The 22,431-nt window shown below is 39.0% G+C and overlaps 1 pseudogene; it reads left to right on the top strand.

The window, feature by feature from the left end:
• The first annotated feature begins 10,369 nt into the window (after window positions 1-10,369).
• The window catches only part of LOC141044544 (casein kinase 1-like protein HD16), a 58,116-nt pseudogene continuing 46,054 nt past the window's right edge, over window positions 10,370-22,431 (top strand).

Genomic DNA, 22,431 nt, shown 5'->3' with positions numbered 1-22,431 from the left:
ACTGATCGCACCCGTGCATGTTCATCATCAGCCACGCCTCCTCATCCTCATTGTTCAACAGCAAAAACTTATTGAACGTCGCATCGAAAAATGTCCATGACCCCATCGTCGATCTTTCGGCCCCCTAGCAGCGACGTCGGCCTCAAAGCTCAACCCTCACAAATCCACTCGACTCACTGCCTTCCTGGCCTCCTCAAAGAAGCCCCCCTTCCCGCTCCCCGCCTCAATCAGTGATTCCTCGTTCACCATCAAAAACCCCAAAAACTCACCCCTAGACATCGACGAGCTTGACGGGCTCGAAATAAAATGTTAAATGCGTGCAACCCCGTGCTCCCCCCACCCCTAAAGTTGTGGCTCTTCTAGTACACCCCACCCGACGCGCCATCTACAAGCACCTCTGCATCATGCAAACGCGCCCTGCAAGAAGAAGATCCCGAAACTCAGATTCATCTGAAAGTAAGTCAAGTCAGGCAGCGTCGCCAATTGAAATCAAATCTGCAGAGGAGATGTTGTCGAGGGCAATGTTGTCGAGACCAAGGAGAGAAATAAGCAATAAAGAATGCATACTGTTGTCGAGACCAAGAAGGAGAGAAACATGCAATAAAGAATGCATGCTGAATCCATCTTTACAAAACGGTAGATCCAATTCACGGGACCCAATATCGGAATGTGAAGGTTGGAGCGCAGTCATGGGGACAGCGGCGGAAGTGGGGGAGATGGATGAGAAAGTATACCGCACGGACACAAGCCCCCATGTGACATCGTGAGGCCGCGGTGGAGGAGCTTGGAGTTCAGTCATGTATTGGGATTCCTTGAGGATGAATTGGGGACTCGTCATCAATCGAAGCCATGGATGGATGTACATAGGGATGGATGGATGGATGGATGTATATAGGGATGGATGGATGTACATATGGATGGATGGATGGATGGATGTACATATGGATGGATGGATGGATGGATGAGAGCTCCACTACTGGGATCAAGGTTCGGGTTTCTCGCTCCGTCTGAATGTATCTTCTTTGTCTTTAATGCTATTTTTTTTTTTTTTTTTTTTTTTTTCCTTTAATTTTTATTGTGTGTGTATATATAATATTAATTTTGAATATAAATTTATTAGTAGGATTACTTTTTAAGAACGTTGTATAATGCACAGTTTGTTTCATGGGTTTTTCAAGTATTATGTTTCAGTGTAAAAAAACGTTTTGTGAATTCTTTTAAGTACATAAATAAGTAGCAAATATAAAATATGTTTTAAAATCTGATATTTTATGGTTTTTAACTATTTTATTTATTATTTTCTTCATAAAATACGTAAGAGAGGATATGAACAAAAAATAGAATAGAATTTGATTGTGTTGGAATAGTAATTTCTTTGGAACTTAAACATGATTATATTTTAGTTCTGCACTGCTTATGCAGATGGTTTTTTTTTTTTTTTTTTTTCTTCTTCTTCTTCTTCTTGTGTTCGTTTTTTGCAGTTTTTATGGGTTTAAGATTTAACAAGGTTCGAGAATGCTTTTACATCTTCTCTAGTCGAGGTCAAAACTCCAACATGAATCAGAAGCCATTCTCTACTGAAGAGAGGAGGCATCGATCTGCCAAGATCACTGAGCTGAAGAAACAAACGAAATGCAGAAAGTGCGGCCGGAAGGGGCATTAGGAGCGAGAATGCTTGAATTTCAGGAAGCATAGGTTCTTCGAACCAGCAACGGGCAGAAGCATGGGTGCGAAAAATTGCAAAGCCAACGCCGCAGTAACAGAAGATTGCTATGAAGATGATTCCGCGGCCTTCATGGCCCATGTCAATGAGGATGTCGATGACGGCACAGAATCATGCTACATGGATGGAAGAACAATAAACCACATGATCGACCGTCTGGATTGAATTTGCCTCGTTCAAACCAATACCACAAGGACGATGGCCTATTATGATCGCGGACAACAAGCGCCTTTGGATATGAGGCATCGTTCGAATCAACGCCCAATGCAAGATCAACGATACTTAGAAGCCCCAATGCATGGAACGGATTCTGTACGTCCCCAAATTAAGATAGAACTTTTTTTGATTGGACAAGCAGCCGACAAAGGTTTTGTAACAACCTACACAAGGCGCTACCTCACAAGCGACGAAGGATGCAGAAAGCTTGTGCTTGTCGGTTTCTATGTCGATAAATTATACAAGCTGAAACTGTGAGTTGTCCGCCCAACCGCCCAAGCCAACATTGCCTTGACACACACCATCAGAAATAATCTCGAATTCAGAAAGTCACCAAGTAGATCTAACAAAGCGCCAAAAAAGAAGCTGGATTTACAGCATCAACATTTCGGGCATGTGCACAACGCGATGATCGTGCACATGCACACCCACGGGATCGATTTATAAAGAAATACAGTGCCGCAGGGACCCTTTGAAGGCTGTGCCATCGGGGAGAGCGCCCGACTGATTTTTCCAAAACAACAATCCTCGCCGCGAGCTGAAATACTAGGATCATTATTCCACAATGACGTCTGCGGCTCCATGCATCATGAGTCTTTTGTGAAGACACGGTATTACGTTTCATTCAAGGATGACTACTCGGGCTACCGCATTGTGTATTGCACTCGCCACAAGTGCAATGTCTTACAGAAGTTCAAAAAACTCTGCAATTCTGTCCCCTAGCAAACCAACAACAGAATCCAGATTCTGCGAAGTAATCAGGGAGAAAAATATGTGGGCGCGGAGTTCATCAGTTTCTTGAAAAAAATCTGGCATTTGACACGAACTCACGAGCCCCTATTGTCTAAAACAAAATGATAGCGCGGAAAGGGAAAATTGCACCGTCGTCAAATGCGTGCGAACTATGTTGCACTCAAAAAATCTCAACCTGTAGTCTCAGAGGGAAGCGGTACAAACTGCCACGTACTTACTGAACCGTATCGCATCACGCCTAGCTTTCTCGCCCGGGTGGGCAAACGGGCACTCCGTCCAATCGTGGCTCCTCCCCCTCATACATTGCATCACCTTGAATTCAAACATCCAGTTCGCAATGCCTAGCTTTTTCACCCAGGTGGGCGAACGGGCACTCCGTCCAATCGTAGATCCTTCCCCTCATGCATCGCCTTACCTTGAATTCAAACATCCGGAACTAATCGCACCCGTACATGTCCACCACCGGCCATGCCTCCTCGTCCTCGTTGTTCGATAGTAGAAACTTGTTGAACAGTGCATCGAAAAATATGGGTGACTCCATCGACGATCCCCCGGCTCCCAGCGGCGACGCCGATCTCATCTGCTATCGAAAACCTCAAAAACTCACCCCTCAATACCAGCGAGCGGGACGGGCTCAAAAAGAAAATGTTGAATGCATGCAGCCCTGCGCTCCCCCCACCCCTAAAGTTGTAGCTCCTCTAATACACCCCATCCGATGCGCCAACTACAAGCGCTTCCGCATCCTGCAAACATGCTCTACAAGAAGAAGATCTTGAAACTCAGACTCATCTAAAAACAAGTCAAGTCTAGTCAAGCGGCGTCGCTAATCGAAACCAAATCTACGGAGGCAATGTTGTCGAGACTAGGAAGGAGAAAGAAGGAATGCATGCTGAACCCAGCTTTACAAAACACTAGACCCAATTCACGGGACCCAACAGCAGAATGTGAAGGCTGGAGCGCGGTCATGGGAGCAGCGGCGTGGTGCCCAAAGCAGTGAGGGAGGTGGATGAGAAAGTATACTGCTCAAGCACAGGTCTCCATGCGACATCGTGAGGCCGCTGTGGAGGAGCTCAAAGTTCAACCATGTGTTGAGATTCCTTGGGGATGAATTGGAAATGCATCATCAATCGAAGCCGTGGATGGATGCACTCATAGATGGATGATGAGAGCTCCATTGCTCGGATTAAGTTTCGGGTTTCTCACCTCCGCCACCCCAGACCGCACCTACTATATTGGCCCAATCTCGCACTCTTTTCGATCTAATGCTCGGTCCGACTTCCATCCATGGTGGACCTTCTTTCAACGGCCGCGCCTCGAAGTACGATGTGTTGTGCTTATTTAAAGACTTGGTTTGCACTGTCTTCCCAACATCACTATTGTCCAACCACGTCAGATCCGCAATGGTTGTTGCAGTCTATTTTGCCTTCTTATTAAGTCACTACCTTCGCATCACTACCTCAAGCTCGCCACTAAATGTCGCCATTCACTAGTAAGCGACAGATCCTACTTCGATCACATGTCGATCGCTCCCATGTGGCTTCCTTCTTGTGGACACGACAACAGCCTCTGCCGCCCGACACAAAGACCTCGAGTATGGTTTTTTCTCGGTTTGATCTTGCAACTGTCTCTCACAGAAGCATCAACGTACCTTTGATTCTTGTCAACTGCCGCTCACCCTGCACTACTGTGCTAGCCCCCCACAACAACCTTCTAATATTCCTGATCTGGATCCGGTCCAAAATGCCCCGTAAGCTTCTTGCGCCGCGCGGCTCTCTCTAAGATAAGTCCGTTAGCAGCCTTGTCCTAGTTTCATCGATTGACTTTCATCCAATTCCGTGGATTGCACAATGGTCTCAAGATGACAATGATTTTTCTCATCCAAAAATTGGATGACTGTTGAAGACTACTGCCCTCGAAACTGTGAGCCCTTGCAGTCCACCTAACATTGTCATGTGATGTGGTAGGCATCGTGTTGACGTGGTATAGTCCACGTGGCAGTTCAAAAATAAATATAATTTGAAAATGTTAAAAATGTATAAGTTTAGAGGTTAAATTCTAATTTATTGTATACCCTGCATTGTCATCCAACGTGGCATCTTGCAGACATGACAGAGTTCACATAGCATTAAAGAAGTAAAATTATAATATTTACATTTTAGAAGTTAAATTCTCAAACTGATTGAGATCTATTTGGTACTGGTGAAGCACAGTCTAATATAAAATATAAAAAATATAACGAATTAATAAAAATAGGATTTATATTTCAAACATGTGTTATGACAATACAACGTTGAGGTTTGAAATTACAATCCTAGTGTACATGTTATGATATTAAAATTTTAGAGTCTAGGTTGTATGATTAAAAAAATAAGGTGTGAATTGTGATTTTACATTTTTTACAAATGAAAATATGTTTTAGAATAAAAGTGAATGCATGCAAGGGTTTAGGGTTTAAGGTTACAAGGGTGTCTTAGAGGGTTTAGGGTTTAGGGTTACAAGGGCATCCTATAGGTTTAGGGTTTAGGATTTAGGGATACAAAGGCGTCCTATAGGTTCAGGATTTAGGGTTTTGGATTACAAGAGTATCTTAGAGGTTTTTGATTCTAAATATCTTTCAATTTATCAATAAGGTTTAGGATTTAGGGTTTGTACAAGAGTGTCCTAGAGGTTTTTGATCCTATAAATCTTTCAATGTATCACAATTTTTTCCATTCTGAAATTTTGATAAGCCTTAAATTGTCTCGAAGACCTTTATAAACATTCTTGTTTCTAAAAAATATATGTTTCATTTTTCATGATGTAAGGTTTAGAAACCCTAATTAAGGTTTGAAGACCCTAATTTGGAATTCGAGTTTTATATTTGTTATTATGTAAGAACTATATATAGAGTTGGAATGCGTACTAAATTTTGCTACGCCAAAATAAATCCCGAGTGTGTAGCGTCACAAAATTTGTCGTCCACGCTAACTAGATGGGTTGTGGATTGTAGGTCTTAGAATCTTAGGGTCTTAGGATTTGAAGGTCTTAGGGTTTTAGAATCTTAAGGGTTCTAGGGTTTTGGGGATCTAAGATCTTAGGATTCTAGTGTCTTGAGCTTCTAGGGTCTTAGGATTCTAGGATTCTAGGATTCTGGGATCTTAGGGTTCTAGGGTCTTAAGGTCTTAAAGTGTTTGGGTTCTAGGATTCTAGGGTTCTAGGATTTTGGGTTACAAGAGTGTCCTAGAGGTTTTTCATCCTATATATCTCTTAATGTAATATAGTTTTTTTTCAGGTTTAGGATTTAAGGTTTAGAGTTTAGAGTTGCATGGTAAGCCTGTAATGGTCATGAGCTAGGGTGAGCTTGGTGCTACTTCTTTGTTTCTTTGTTTTTTTTGCAGAAGAAAAGCCATGGATGGTTTTCCGAATAATGTGACGTGAAATTTTGGAATGAAAAAAGGGATTTGATGTTTTCGAATGAAGTATTGAATTTATTTGTAGGATGAATATAGTAGAGAATTGGAAGTAGATGATGGGAAGTAATTGTGGAGAATGGTAATGAATGGAAGAATCATGATACATTAAATATTGGGATTGGAGAAGGAGACTATGGAGTTTGAATTTGTGTGAAGAAGTGTAGGAAGGATGACAATTGGATGCGAAGGATTCCAATGATTGGATTATGGAATGATTGTGTGCTGTCTTTTAAGACAGTGTGGTATTACTTGAGATTGTTGTCACACATTTGAAAAAGAGAAGAGACGGTAAAACTATGAGATGAGATTATTAATTGTGATATTTTATTTATTAGAAGATTATAATATTATAGAGCATAATAAGATGAGATCATGTGAGATGTAAATAAAACCATACAACAGGATATTAAAATAAGGAAATATAATTTTATATTCTTAATGATAGTTAAAACAAAAAAAATGGTTTCAAATATGTGTTGCTGGAACTTAAGATGTTCTTGGCCTCAGTTTGTATATATTAAAATTAAAGTAAAAGTAATCTAAAGACCAAAGTAAAAGTGATTTATTTTTAAAACTTTATTAGAATTCTAATTTTAGTAATAACTCTTTGTTAGGTCCATTTGCTGATTGCTGGTATAGAGAAGTAGGATTTAGGGTAACTTCTTTACATACAAATGTAATTTTTGAATGTGCTTCATTTTTTTTTTCTTTCTTCACAAAGTGAACCTATTAAAACCCGACTTCATAGCCAAATTCTTTAGTCACTATTATGGCTACCAGAATGGATGTCATCTATGGTACCTGTGACCATATTAGGTCCTGACCTAGTTTAGCCATCGAATCCACTATCGCTTGTCCATTCAATGTAGACGTGGATGCTGTATACTTCATATTGAATGTGCATGATTTACCAAGTTTTTTTGGAGAAATTGCCCATCCAGTCAAACGAAAAGTCCATGTGAAGGATGTAGAGTATTTTCAAACTTAATTATACATGATTTTTGACCTTGTGCTTGTAAAGGTAAATGCTAACAACATAAGTAGAGAAAGGCAGGTTCACAAGCATGCTATTTGTCGAGAGCTGCGGAAGAACTATCAATTGGCACTGACTCTCAATAATAGCAAAATAATTCTTTCGAAGAGCCAAGTGAATGTTCCCGTTCGAGCCATGGTAGATGCACTCCATGCTTGTGATCATGTGGAGTGCAGAGTAGGATTCTTTGAAATGAAGTGGGCCTTTTCAAAGGCCCAGCCTAAAATTGACTTGCTTGTGGAATATCACATGATTCTTCATGGCACAACAACTGTGGTTGCATGGAACTGATTTGACATTGGGATTGTGGTGACAACAAGAACAATAAATATCTTTGGCTTTAGTGAAAGTCAATTCCATTCCCATCAAAGGTTTAGGAAGGCAGAGGTGTACAAAATGTTTAATACTAGTAAGCTTGGTTTTCTAGAATTTTACATCGATGGATGTGAAAAGATCATAAATATGAAGATCTATCAAGAGTTGTGCCACGAGGTCATTGCCGCAATACCAAAGGATAACTTGAATGATGTATCAAAGACCATGCAAATCATACGCACTCGGGTGGAACAAGTTGCAAACTTATTATAGGCTTGGGAACAATATGATGGTAATGACCTCGAGGAGTACTTCCTGGATACCAGGATTGAAATTACGGTCCTTGATGTGGACACAATTGCTGAGGCCTATTGCATTTACCTCACCTTAGATGTTTTACATTTGGAGGGTATTAAAAAGATGTTGAAAGGAACCTTTTTGGTCTGACACATTTCTATCAATGAGGTCCTTAGAAGCTTAAGATTGAAGATCCAACAACTGCAATGGTTGATGCAGGGTGGAAATGATACAAAGTCGAGCATTAGGATGTGATTCGCTCTCAAAGAGGCACGTTAGGCACTAGGATGGAGCGGCAAAAACATGAAGCGCTAGCTCCAGGAGGCTCGGGAGTGGAGGCAAGCCATACTGGCCCAAAATAAAAAAAAATGAATGTCCTTTGTACCAGTACGATGGTTGGAAGTTGGATGAAGAAGGAATTTGTCTTTTGATTGTGGACTTCATGCATAATACATCTTGATAGAATCAGAGCAGATCAAAAGACCTAAATCTTGATCCCATAATACTACAAAAGATAGAAGGAAGAGGATATTGAAAAAAAAGATAGTATCTATGTAGATCTCATTGGTGGCGCTCGTTTCTTCATCAATAAGCACGGACGTAATTGGAGGCAGTATGTAAAAGCTAGCCCTTAAGACTCATGTGTAAGGAATTAGATCTAAGGATTCATTCAAATCAACAACAATGAGAATGAATTGGGGTTTTAGTATTTAGGACTAAGGGTTCCTAAATACTAAACTCTGAACTTGAAATTCCACTAGTCTCATAGATTTTTAAAATAAAATTTTATAGACTATAATATTATTAAAAAATATATATATTTATAGAAATATTTTTTCTTTTTATTTTTCTTTTTATTATTATTATTATTATTATTATTATTATTATTTGAATAATATATAATATAATTGCTTAAGCAACTATAAGAGATTGTTGTATTTACAGGTCCAACATTTGGCATTTGGTTATTTGGACCTTTCATGAGTTCAATTGATACTTCTGTTGTTGAAAACATCATCGCCTTAGAACTTGCTGCCCTCCATAGTAATGAAGATTGGATGAGAGAATGTGTAGGATTCTATGAAGGAGCTTCATAAACCTGGTCATTTTCTTATTTCTTTTTCCTCCGACAGCAACAATATCTACTATTGTTTTTTCATTTTTTTGTTTTTGTCACACAAGATCGGGAACTGTTTTGTGTAATTTAGCTTGCTACATCTTCACGTTTCTTTCTATGGCCACTTCCAATCTTGATTGACGAGCTATTGACCGTGGGATCTTTCTTTGACTTTCTCCATCTTTTGTGTGTGTGTGTGTGTATGTGTATGCATGCATGTGTATATACATGTGCATGTGTACGATACTCATTCCACTAATGGATGCAAGGAGGGCTATTGACTATGGGATCTCTCTCCTACTTTCTGTGTGTGTGTAAGTATGTGAGATTAGACTAACCTTTCTGGACTACTCTACCTTGAACTTAAACTTTAGTTATCATGCTTATTCATGTCTATGACACCTACTACAAAAGTCTTTTTTAGAGTCCAACTTTATCCTGAACTTTAATTATGTAACTTTTAGTCATGTCTATGAGACCTACTATAAAAGCTTATTTTATTTATTCTTTATAATAATACAATTCCGCCCTATGTTGAACTTTAGTTATATCTCTTAGTCATGTTCATGACTTTTGGTTATGTCTATGATACTTATTACAAAACTATAACATCTTTTTGCTTTTTTTTTCTCTTCATCTTTTTTGGCTTTTGTCTTTATCAACAATAGATGATAATTTAAATTTCAATCTAAATTTGGATGGTTTGAGTGAAATTAATATATACTTTTGGATCCTAAATCTTCTAATATATTTTTTATTCTATTTTTTATCTTTGTTCTTTCCAAGTATATTTTGTTTCTAAGTTTGATTTCCTTGATTTTTTGTATTTTTTGTTTGATTTTTTGTTTGTTTGTTTTTGTTTGTTTTTGTTTTGACCGAAGATTGTTGAAAAATCCAAAATAATCAAGGAGAAGACACCAAAAGGAAGGAAAGAACTGGGTTTTAAGCTTATATATGCTTGGATATAGGAATACATTCTCAACCATACAATATGAGTGAATATTATACAGGAACTAATGAAGTTATTACTGTTTCCTACAGGTGTTCTTAGATTGAGATAAATGGTGTTAATTAAGGACATCACCCAACCATTGGACAATCCAATTCTAAACAAAATTGATGTCAATCTAGCTTTGTAATATCTTCAAGGACTGAAGAATTTGCTTGCTTTTAAATCTATAGAAGAGTTGGAAGAGTTTGTACGAGGAAGGCCCCTGCAACCTACATTAGAGAAGAAAGCTCTAAAGTAACTTCTCTTGGAGCTCAAAAGCAAGCTCTAAACATAGCTTGGTAAAAAGAAAGTAGACGCCCAATAAACAGAGGCCATCCGAGATAAGTTTGGAATATTTGTGGCCACGACTTAGATTTTATGGCATCCGCTCATTTTGGAAGAATTTGCAGCATCCACTATTGCTGGGAAGTACAACTTGTGAGCCCAATCTTTGATACAATCTCCTCATCCAATGGCCATCCCTGATTCTGAGGATCGCATCTTCCATGACATACAAGAAACCTTGATTGATAGGAAGTTCAAGGAGTTGGAGGGAGCACTTCGAGTATCACAAAGCGAGCTACAAAACATTCTTAAGGTCAAGTTTGCAGAGATAAAGAGGTCAGTTGTAGTATTGGAAGATGTCCATTATTTGTTGAAGAAACTTATAAAGGATCAAACAGAAGTATGTAAACAACATGTTTGCTTCAAAAATCCACGGACTCCCTCTGGTTTAGGACTTAGTATTTTGAACTTGCCTCCTTTGGCACATGCACAAGATTTGGAAGATGATAACATGTATGAAGGTAAAGATAGTCCCTCTTCAAACGCACCTTACTCTCAACCTTCCTCCGAGTACTTACATCCTAGTAATTCACAAGACCATTTTTTGTCTCCATCACATCTCCTTCTAGTCAACCTGAGCCTTCACAATATCAAATAAACTGTCCGTGGCTTAGAATTGTTTTGGTCTCTTTCCCAAATCACAAGTATAGTAGATTTGATGTATGGAGGGCAGAAGGAGAAGCAGCCTTTTGAGAAGATTGACCGTTGTAGTGAAGTGCTTATTTGTAATTCCGAGCAAACTATACATGAATGTAAATCTAGTGAGTCTTCTCTTGCAATTGAGTCTGGCTCGACACAAAGACGATTACAAAAGAAATGGTTGGGTGAAGAGGTTGAGCTTTTGAAGTAACAAGTCCAAAAGTATGAAAAAGGACATTGGAAGAAGATTTTGAACAATAATACAGATGCCTTTCGTGGGTGCATTGAAGTTGACTTGAAGGACAAATGGACGAACCTGGAAAAGTACGAGAGATTGTAAGTTCTTTGTAATTGCCACACTACTTGTGTAGTTATAGTGGACTTATACTTGATCAACCAAAACTCCTTCACAACTGATTTTCATCACTATATTTACATTACTTTTATTTACATGTCAAAGTATTCACTTTACTTTCATTTCCATCTTGATGTAATATACAAAAAAATTCAGATTCATGAAAAGCTCAGGTTCCTACAAACTGTTATGGACATTACTTTGTGTTTGATTTCCAAACCATACATTTTTTCTATTTCTTTTGACATGATCTTTTATTTTTAAATTTTGATTTGTTATATTTTCATTGATAATTCTTACAAAATATGGATGAAGCCTTAGTTGCAAAATCAACCAAAAGTTGAATACTTGGTCAACAGCAACTTGAATATTACAATAGAGGAAAATTCAGATGGGTGGTTAAGGGTTAGGGTGACAGTTGCATGTGCCAGTGACAATGCTGCCTCAACAAATACTCCATTATTATTTTTCTTGCTCAATTCATCTTTGTGAAGCTCATCTCAATCACTGGCTCTTGTTTTTCATGCAATGTCTTATGAGAGTGCCTTGACATCTAACAAAAGGGGAGTTTTAGGAGATATCATTGTCTTTGCAACATAGTGAATCAGATAGAGGGTGTAATGAAAAACATTATCAGTATGCTAGGTGGAGATCTACGAGCTCTATTCATTGTTGCAACAATCTCAATCTACTCATGAGAGGAGCATGAATCAGTTTGTTGTGCAAAGATCACTGTAGGATGGGTAGAAATTGGTTTTTGTAGGAAATTGATTAAAGGACCTAGTGAAATAGATTAATCATCCATCAAGCAGTCAATTCAGGAAGTAGGATGGATGATTCAATCAAGAAAAGTAGTTACGTCAGAAATATTGCCTGGAATTTAAAATGACATCAATTTCTATAACTACCATAGATTTCTCTTTTCAATCAAATATAAAACGTTTGTAATCTCGTCTCCCATGAATCTCCTATTTCACTGACTTGTCTTTCTTCCATCTTATAATACTATCATGTAATACTGCATTGCCTTAACCAACTGCATATATCTATTGAATATTCTCATCATTGGATATAAATCTTCACACTAATAACATATTCCGAAACTAATCATTTCTTTTATATTTTTTTTCACACATCTAATTCTATCTATCTCTTATATAGATCTCCTTCATTGTTCAACTCTTATAGCCAATATGGCATAACATCATCCCTCACAATTGAACTACACCAATATCTTTGATCACTGACTTTCAATTTGCCAAACGGAACTCAATATTCAAAAATTCGATTTCTTACTCAACAGCATGAGATCCAATTTCTATTTCCTCACAATACTCTTGATTTACATTGTTCAACAATCGGAATGGATCCCAACCTCTCAACTCTATATTTACATTAAAAGAAAAAAAAAACAAAACAAAAATAAAAACAAAAATAAGAGATCACATCCAACTTGCCTCGGCTCTACACTTTCATAGTTTGGGCCCCTTCTACTTCTTTTTTCAATAGGTTTGTACTTACCCCTGGATACCAAACATTATACATTCGATGTTGACTACTTTTTTCCTTCCTAACCTAGTTAACCCTAAACTCTTATCTTTGCCAACAATGAATTGTTAAAACCTTTTCTATTAAATTATCTTACAAATTTTTTACCTTGGGCTTGCCGGATTGATCAACTCCAACATTCATTAGAAGTAGTTCTCTACAAGTTCTGGCTCCAATGATGAAACCTAATCATCCTCCTTTGATACTTCAATTGACTCTCTCTGCAATTGAACTGATAAATCTTGATCGTATCCTAAATTCAATTCACGAACTTAGGCCTTCAATCATAGAATCCTCAAAACCTGGCTGCTCCCAATTGGTGCTGCTGTTGTCTCACCTTCTCTTCCAATTTACTAACTATTAAAATTAGTGGGATAGACATCCATGATCGATCAATACTGGCTCAGTCACCCTCCAATTTTGTCACTACAGCTTTCTAGGTTCCTATTTTTGCCTGTAATTCTTCCGTTTCAATCCAATATACTGGACAACCAATATCCTCATTTTTTCTTGTTCCAATATGGCTGCCTTTTCTTCTTTTTCTTCCAATTGATGCTTTGCCTCTTCCCATTCCAAAAGCCATGCCATAAAATTTTAGAGTAGTTCTTGCCTTTGGCTTTCTAGCATACTTTGAGTGTTTTTTTTTTTTTTTTTTTTTTTTTGTATTATCCCAAGTTTAGTAGAAATCTGCTTGGTAGCATCATTTTCATGGAGCTTAAGACTTGTTCGACCAAGTTTACAGATTTTTCTGTCCTACTTTGATAAGCATTGATAGAATCGCAGTTGCGATTCTTTGGTTACTCTTTAGTTACCATTATCAAATGTGGCTAGAAGAGAAAATCCATCTTTGCATGGCAACCAACAACTTTATTGAGAGTTTCTATTCCCACAAAAGATGCATTGAACAAAGGGTACATAGGAGTTCTATGGTTGCAATAATACCTTTACAACATCAGATTCATTGTTTCTATGCAAGTACTCGACACTTGTTATGATCTCCCTCTCGATGAGTATCACTTGTGCAAAGAAGCAACGTAAATTTGTGATGTGGTAGTATTTTATTACGATGAAAAAAAAGAGCTTTCAATTTCAAAAATGATTATTCTAGCTTCCTCTTGGAGATTTTTCTACAATTCTCTTGCTAAGAGAAGATCAAGTACGTGTTCAATTATGCAAAGCAAAGCGCTTCTCCTCCTCCTCTCCCTCCCTTCCTCCTTCTTCCTATGTCTAGGTGACGACGGACAAGCAACAAATACTCAGTGCATGTATTCAGTCCAATCTTGGTCACTTTCTTCCACATAACGATAGACAAGCAACTAACATTCAATGCTTGGTGCCCAATCTGACCCTGTACACCAGAAGGAAAGAGAAGAAAATTCAAATGATGCATGGTAGAAGAGGGAAGGAGTGAGACATATGGAAAGGGAATTGGAATAGGGACTTGCAGTGGGACCGATGTCGTGTTGTAAGACGAGTATACAGTGAAAATAAAAAGAAAGGGGAATTTTATTAATATTCAGTTATCTCGAATATTGGGAGCATCGACCAACTCCAGTACAAATACTGAGTGGTCAGGTTCAGTGACTCCGTTACAGTCAGCCGGGGCATACTGGAATGCCCCGTTCGATTCCAATAACGGGAGTCAGCAGGAAGAGAAGGACCAATTCACACGACGGGTTCGAGGAGCCAATTGGATCCAATTTCGAGAATCCAATCCGGGTCCTCTTACCCAATATGAGACCTGTATTGGTGGGGCAACCCAATGCAGTCTAGTTACAGGAAATCCAGGTCTTACTACGGGTCTTAGCCAATCTGATGCGAGGACCAATTTGACCCAATTACGGGAACATCCAAGTTACTACGGGCATCTTTCCCAATATAGGACCTGAATTGGTCGGGCGACTCAATGTGGTCCCGATTACGGGGTTCAATTCTGTTTCAGGTTGTCCTGTTCTCTGTGCCGTCTCAGGGAACGTTGTTTTCGGTAAATGGATTTCTTAAAGGTAAAAACGGAGGAGAAAGCTTGAGGTGGGAGCCAATTTCGGATCCAAGCTTGAGGTGGGAGCCAATTCCGGATCTAAGACGGAAGATTGAAGAAATTCAGAGGATAAGGTTAGGGGGAATATAGTTTTGGAGTGGTGTGGGTTTTTATTTGGGGATGGGAGGTTTTTGAAGATCAAGGGAATTAGAGAGAGGAGCTTCATGCTTCGGGTCAGGGAAGGAAAGACATAGGATTTGGATTTTTCTTCTTCGTAGAGTTTTGGGGAAGACTGAGGCAATCGCTGCTGAAGTCAGTGTTGTAATGGTGAATCGGGATTTTTAAATGAAGTGGGTTTGAATACTCTTGACTGTTTTGTGAAATCGAGTTACGTCTGTGATTGAAGGATTAAAAGGGTGTCTATAGGATTGAGTATGCAGAGTGAATGAAATTTATTGGGTTAATCTAACAAGACAGTCAGTGGATACAAGATTGTAAGTACAAAGCAGTATTGAAGGTTAACAGTTTGGATTGTACGGGGTTCTCTGTAACGTCTAGAGATCTACCGGCTGGGGCAAAAAGGACTTCGACAAGCAGTCGAAGAGCACCCGTATAGATTTACGGTACATTGTTGCAGTCGTTTATATTCCAGCAGTCAAAAACTGATAGACTGCTTGACTATCGGCAAATCTCCATACTACCTTCTACAGCCAGACGCCCGGCGCGTTCTCGAGCAGGAAAGCACGTAATACGACATAAGTGGTGAACCCAACGTGAAAGCTTGAGGTAGAAGGTATTGGATTTCGGTTGATTTTATCTTTATTTTTTATGGAAAATGAAAATAAAAATTTTGAAGGATTTTTGGGAGAAATTTCTGGTGGGGAGTCTTCTAAAGGAAGAGGTATGCACATGGATCCGTCTATTGCTAGTTTGTTTCAAGCCTTCTCATTGTCAATGCAGCAACAGCAAAGCAATGATCGAAAGGAAGCTTTGGCAACCAAAGCATTGCAAGCAGTGGTCAATAAAATTGATCAATTTGATGGGAGGAATATTTCAAGGTATTTAAGATGTTATGTTCGTGAAATGGAATTAAATCGGGTTTCTGAGAAGAAAATGGTTGCACTATTTGGACTTGCCACGATACCGGAGATAAGGGACCACATTACATCGATTACGGATCGTTGTGGGAATTCATGGGAGGATTTTTCACATGCATTGAAAGACGAATATTTCTTGAAGATGCTGATCGCGTTACTAAGAAGCTGTTTCTGGGATGGATTGAACGGCCCAATAAGAATTTGCAAGCAACAGAGCTACTAAGGGAATTTGAGAGGCAGTACTCTCAATTATCGAAGGTAGAAAAATTGACATTGGAGCCGAACAAAGTTGATCTATTTCTTCAAGCTGCTGATGGAGAATTGCAAGAGAAATTAGAACCCCTTCTTGAAGACAAAGAAGAAGATGAAGGATTGACAACGAAGTGGAAGAACGTTGAAGATGCGGTGGGGTTGCTTACAAAAAAAGAAAGGAGGAAGGATAGGAGTAATATTTCGAAAACAGTACAAGCACCCAAAGCTCCAGTACGTACAACACCACCAACAATGCCTACAGTTCAACCTTCGACATCCTTGTCAAAGAAAGCAGATATGGGTATGGAAGAAATTATATGAAGAATGCGAGATCTTTAAATCAAATTGGCAAGACTTGAAGAGAATACTTCAATAAACAATTCGAAGAATGTTTCAAAACAAGGATATGTACAAAGATACATTTGGTGTGATGATGCTTCACACACTAGAAAAGATTGCAATGAATTTAATAATATGATACGGCAGGGAATTATTTGTTGGAAAGATGAGAAGATAACATTGAAAGATAGGGAGGATCTTCTTCAAATCAATTTTGGCAAGGGAGGAATGAGAGCATTGGTTCAAGATTACTTAAAAGGGCATGAAACAGTAGCACGAGAAAGTGCAAGTTATGGTGCTAGAGTAGATGATGAAATTGGTGGAAGTACGGAAACTAGTGAGTTTTGGGCTTCTGCCGTTTCTACAATGCAAGAAGGGAAATTACCTCGAGAAGCATTATTGAGAACTGCAGCTACAATACGAGGTAGAATAGGTTGGAAGGATCTTGTTGAGTCTCTTTCAGTTCATGCATATATTGCTAAGAGCCAACATGAAGCTTTGATGGAAGAGAAAAGACGAAGAAATTTTGATGATAATAGAGAAGGAAATTCTTTTAAGAGGCAAACTTGAGGAGACAAGGCTCGGGAGGCAGCTTCACAAGAATTGCCTGTAAAGGATACCTCAGCATCATTGGGAGAAAAAACAACGGAGACAAAAGATAAGGGCAAATCAATTGCTTATAAGCTACTTTCTGACATTGAAGCGGCAACAAATTTGAAAGGGGTGTTGGAAGAACGTATATTAAACGCTAAGGTGGAATTCACATTGAAAGAAGTCTTGGAAATTGCAAAGAAGGAGTTTCATGATGTTATCATTGACAGCATTAAGCGAAAGAGGCAATTAATGAGCGAAACTGGAATGAGTCATGCTATTGACGCAAGAATATGTAGAGATGAAGAAGAGGTTGATATTGGTTACAAGCAACCAATAAATGAAAAGAATGGGTATAATCAGCGAGTACATTTTGAAGATTCTAGTGACAAGGAAATGGAAACTTTGAGCCATTATACTCGAAAGCATTGGGCAAGGGCAACTACTGAGGTATTGGTGAAGGTAGGAGATATAGAAGAACCAATAGTTGCTTTGGTGGACCATGGTTCTGAAATAAATCTCATGTCTAAAGATCTTTATAAGAAGCAAAAATGGCCAATTGATATGGAACATGGATGGGCAATACGAGCAGCTAATAACACACGAGGCGAATTATATGGAGCTTGTCCAGATGTCAAAATTCGGATTGGGGATGTTGCTACGGAGCAACATTTCTTCATTCAAGATACAACGTCTTATCCGTTGATTTTAGGACAACCTTATATCACGGCAACACGGATGGAAACAAAGGTACTTGACGATGGTTCTGCTTATGCAAGGGTACGGAGCGAAGATGGGAGGAAAGCTGTACAATTTCTAACAGTACTTCCTAACCATGAACGGAATCGAGATAGGTTGAGGGAGAAACCATTGCCAAAGATTGTTGAAGGATTTAAGGATTTTGGGGAGGTACCACTGTAAAGCGAGATTATGGAGGTACAAAAGAGGAGGTACTCTCGCGAGATGAAGGTGCCTTTGATGCGAGTTTTATTGGTATAATAGATAATGGAAATATTATGTATAAGAAAGTTGATGATTTCAAAAGAAAAGAAAGAAAAAGATTATATGATATTGAAGGACAGTTACGCAAGATAGGTACATTGTAAGATGATGAGAGGATTTTAGGTGTTTATGAAGAAAATGGGCTGGAAGATTCATTGGAATTGATTACATCTATTGGGTTAGGAGATAATGATAAGATTGTTGAGATTCATTCGAGAGAGATTTATACCATGCTTGAATCTTTTCAAGCACCAGAAGTCACAGTAGAGAAGAGATATAAAATGGCAGATAAGAAGGTAAAGCCTGTTGCCGGACCATTACCAGAGGATTCTAAAGAACAAATGGGAGAAGCATCAAAAGAAGCAAGTTTAAGAGATCCAATGAGTATTGGACATCAGTTTACTGAAGAAACTTTTGAAGAATTGAAGATTGGTTCTGATGGTTCTTTATTGTCGGAGGAAATTACTTGCTTCAAAAAGATGTTGGCTAAACAAGGTAGATCGTTTGCCTTCGAATCTCATGAAATTGGGTGTGTGGATCCAAATATTATAACACCTATAGTTATCTTCACTGTACCGCATGTACCTTGGAATCTAAGACCGATTCCAGTACCGAGGGCACATTTACCTAAATTGGTGGAACTATTGAAAGAAAAGATAAAGATGAAAATATTAGAACCTTCATTTGCGCCGTATTCTAGTCGATGGTTTACGGTACCTAAGAAGAATGGGTCACTGCGGTTTATTCAAGATATGCAGCCGGTGAATGCTGTAACTGTCAAGAATGCAGGAATTGGACCTATTGTGGATGAATTTGCTGAGGCGTTTGCTGGAAGGGCGATGTATTCAATGGGTGATTTGTATTCAGGTTATGATCAATTTCAACTTGCCGAAGGAAGTAGAGATATGACAACGATGAGGACACCGCTTGGATTGGTTAGAATGTACACTCTTTCTGAAGGCGCGACCAACTCAGTTGCGCATATGATGAATGGGATGAATAAAGTATTGAGAGATTTTATCCCGGAAAAGACAATGCCTTTTCTAGATGATGTTCCTATAAAGGGGTACAAAGAAGGAGACAAGGATGAAACTTTAGATACGAGGGGGTGTCGCAGATATGTTGTTGATCATATACAAGATTGTGAAAAGATTTTAACTCGGCTTGGAGAAGTTCATCTTACATTATCGGGTATGAAGTCCGTATTTGGAGTGCGAGAGGTTGTAATTGTTGGACATTTATGCGGATCTTACGGAAGAAAACCAGATCCGACTAAAGTTGATGCATTTGGAAGGATGAAAGAGGATTGTGGTTCTTTAACAGAGGTTTGCAGGTTTTTGGGTGCATGTGTATTTTATCGAATCTGGATCCCTCATTTTGTTCACATAGCGGATCCATTATATGAACTGTTACGCAAGGGTTACCGATTTGAATGGAAAGAAAGGCATATTCAAGCAATGCAAAGATTGAAGAAATTTTTGATGTCACCTCCAATATTGAGGAAGGTTGATTATAAGTGCAATAGACCAGTGATTCTTACTGTAGACGCTAGTCCAATTGCCGTTGGATGGGCTGTGGGTCAAGATGATTCGAATGGGAGTAGATTTGCAGTTCGATTTGGGGCTAAAGTTTTAAGTATTAGTCAGCGTGCATATTCGCAAGTCAAAAGAGAACTTTGGGGAGTCGTTTTGGCTATGAAAGCTGAAAAGGACTATTTGATTGGGGCAATAGTAGTAATTGAAACAGATTGCTAGCCATTGCTTGGAATGATTATTAACTGTTCAATGCCAGATATTGCAATGTTGAGATGGATTGCTTATATTAAGTCACTAAATCCAGAATTTAAGCATATCACTGGAAAGGACAATTTAGTAGCAGACATGCTATCTCGAGCAAGATACGAGAGGGAGGACGAAATGGTTGAAGACATTGATGATGTCGGATTGAAATTCTATTCAATATCAAATCTCAACAGAGAAGACAAGCTATTTCTTGAAGAATCTTATGAAGGAGAATTATTGGATATTGGTCATTATTTGAATACCTTGTCTAAGCAGGGGAATTGGTCTACAGAAAAATTCAAACAAATAAGAAAAAAAGCATATGGATTTTTACTTCGAGATGGATTCTTATGGAAGAGACCGAAGAAAGGAATTGGGATGCCACAACGAGTGATAGGCAAAAGGGAAGAAAAACTAAAATTATTAAAGGAGTTTCATGATAGTTTATGGGCAGGGCATAGAGGAATCTGGGCTACTTTTGCTAAACTCAAGGAACGATATTGGTGGAAAAATATGTATCGAGATGTGCTCTCATTTGTAGAGTCATGTGAAATCTGTCAATCGTATTCTAATATCCGACATCGAGATGGTCTTCATCCTACGTATCCTCTGGCTATTCATTTTAAATGGGTTGTTGATTTGGTTATTATGTCGGTTGGGTTATGGCAGATGAGATATTTGGTTTTAGCTCGTGAAGATTTATCAAATCAAGTAGAAGGAAGAGCATTGAGGACAAAATCTACAGAAGGGATTTGTAGGTTTTTGCTTGAAGATGTCATTTGCCGTTACGGGTGCGTAGAAAAAATCACTGCAGATCATGGAGAATTAAATGCACAAGAAGCTCGTAAGTTCTTTGAAAAATGTGGAGTTAAACTATCACTGACTACTGCTTATAATCCGGAAGGGAATGCGAAAAGCGAACGCGGTCACCCGCCGATTGTGAAAGCATTGGTTAAAGCTTGTAATGGGAAGGTTAAAGAGTGGCCATGGCTTTTGTCATTTGCATTATGGGCTAATCGAACAACACATAGTTCGATGGCAGGATATATGCCAGTAGAACTTATGACAGGTCAAAAACCAATTATGCCGATTGAAGAAAAGGTACTTACTTGGAGTATGCTACCATGGGAAGATGGATTGACAAGAGAAGAACTTTTGGCTATTAGGATTCGACAATTGGAGCAAAGAACAGAAGATGTCCTGATAGCATTGGAAAGGTTAAAAAGAGTAAGGTTACAAAATAAGGCGCGATTCGATAAGCAACATCGATTGAGACCAAAAGCAATCGAGGAAGGTGACTGGGTACTTGTTTATGACAATAGTCTGGATAATCAACATAGTACTTTGCGGAAATTTTCAAAACGTTGGTTTGGACCATATGTTGTAACAACTGTTCATGATAATGCGACTTACTCATTACGGGAGTTAGATGGTACAAAATTAAAAATACCAATTGCAGGGAAGAGAGTAAAAATATTTAAACGAAGACACGTAGAGATGAATATGGAAGACCTTAATGAAGGTACAGAGATTCCGCAGCAAGAAGATGAAAGTGATATGGATAATGAAGGTGACGAAGACGAACTGGACAAAGACGTAGGGGATATATTCTGAATCAAACAGCAATTGGGTAAATTGGTGCATACCGGAGGATGCACAGGTTCAGAGGGGGTGGATGTCGTGTTATAACACGAGTATACAGTGAAAATAAAAAGAAAGGGGAATTTTATTAATATTCAGTTATCTCGAATATTGGGAGCATCGACCAACTCTAGTACAAATACTGAGTGGTCAGGTTCAGTGACTCCGTTACAGTCAGCCGGGGCATACTGGAATGCCCCGTTCGATTCCAATAACGGGAGTCAGCAGGAAGAGAAGGACCAATTCACACGACGGGTTCGAGGAGCCAATTGGATCCAATTTCGAGAATCCAATCCGGGTCCTCTTACCCAATATGAGACCTGTATTGGTGGGGCAACCCAATGCAGTCTAGTTACAGGAAATCCAGGTCTTACTACGGGTCTTAGCCAATCTGATGCGAGGACCAATTTGACCCAATTACGGGAACATCCAAGTTACTACGGGCATCTTTCCCAATATAGGACCTGAATTGGTCGGGCGACTCAATGTGGTCCCGATTACGGGGTTCAATTCTGTTTCAGGTTGTCCTGTTCTCTGTGCCGTCTCAGGGAACGTTGTTTTCGGTAAATGGATTTCTTAAAGGTAAAAACAGAGGAGAAAGCTTGAGGTGGGAGCCAATTTCGGATCCAAGCTTGAGGTGGGAGCCAATTCCGGATCTAAGACGGAAGATTGAAGAAATTCAGAGGATAAGGTTAGGGGGAATATAGTTTTGGAGTGGTGTGGGTTTTTATTTGGGGATGGGAGGTTTTTGAAGATCAAGGGAATTAGAGAGAGGAGCTTCATGCTTCGGGTCAGGAAAGGAAAGACATAGGATTTGGATTTTTCTTCTTCGTAGAGTTTTGGGGAAGACTGAGGCAATCGCTGCTGAAGTCAGTGTTGTAATGGTGAATCGGGATTTTTAAATGAAGTGGGTTTGAATACTCTTGACTGTTTTGTGAAATCGAGTTACGTCTGTGATTGAAGGAT

Source organism: Physcomitrium patens, chromosome 19 (genome assembly GCF_059467195.1).
Source record: "Physcomitrium patens ecotype Gransden chromosome 19, ASM5946719v1, whole genome shotgun sequence".
In the NCBI taxonomy this organism is placed as follows: Eukaryota; Viridiplantae; Streptophyta; class Bryopsida; order Funariales; family Funariaceae; genus Physcomitrium; species Physcomitrium patens.
The sequence above is the reverse complement of the archived record's forward strand: the minus strand, read 5'-3'. Positions and strand labels throughout refer to the sequence as shown.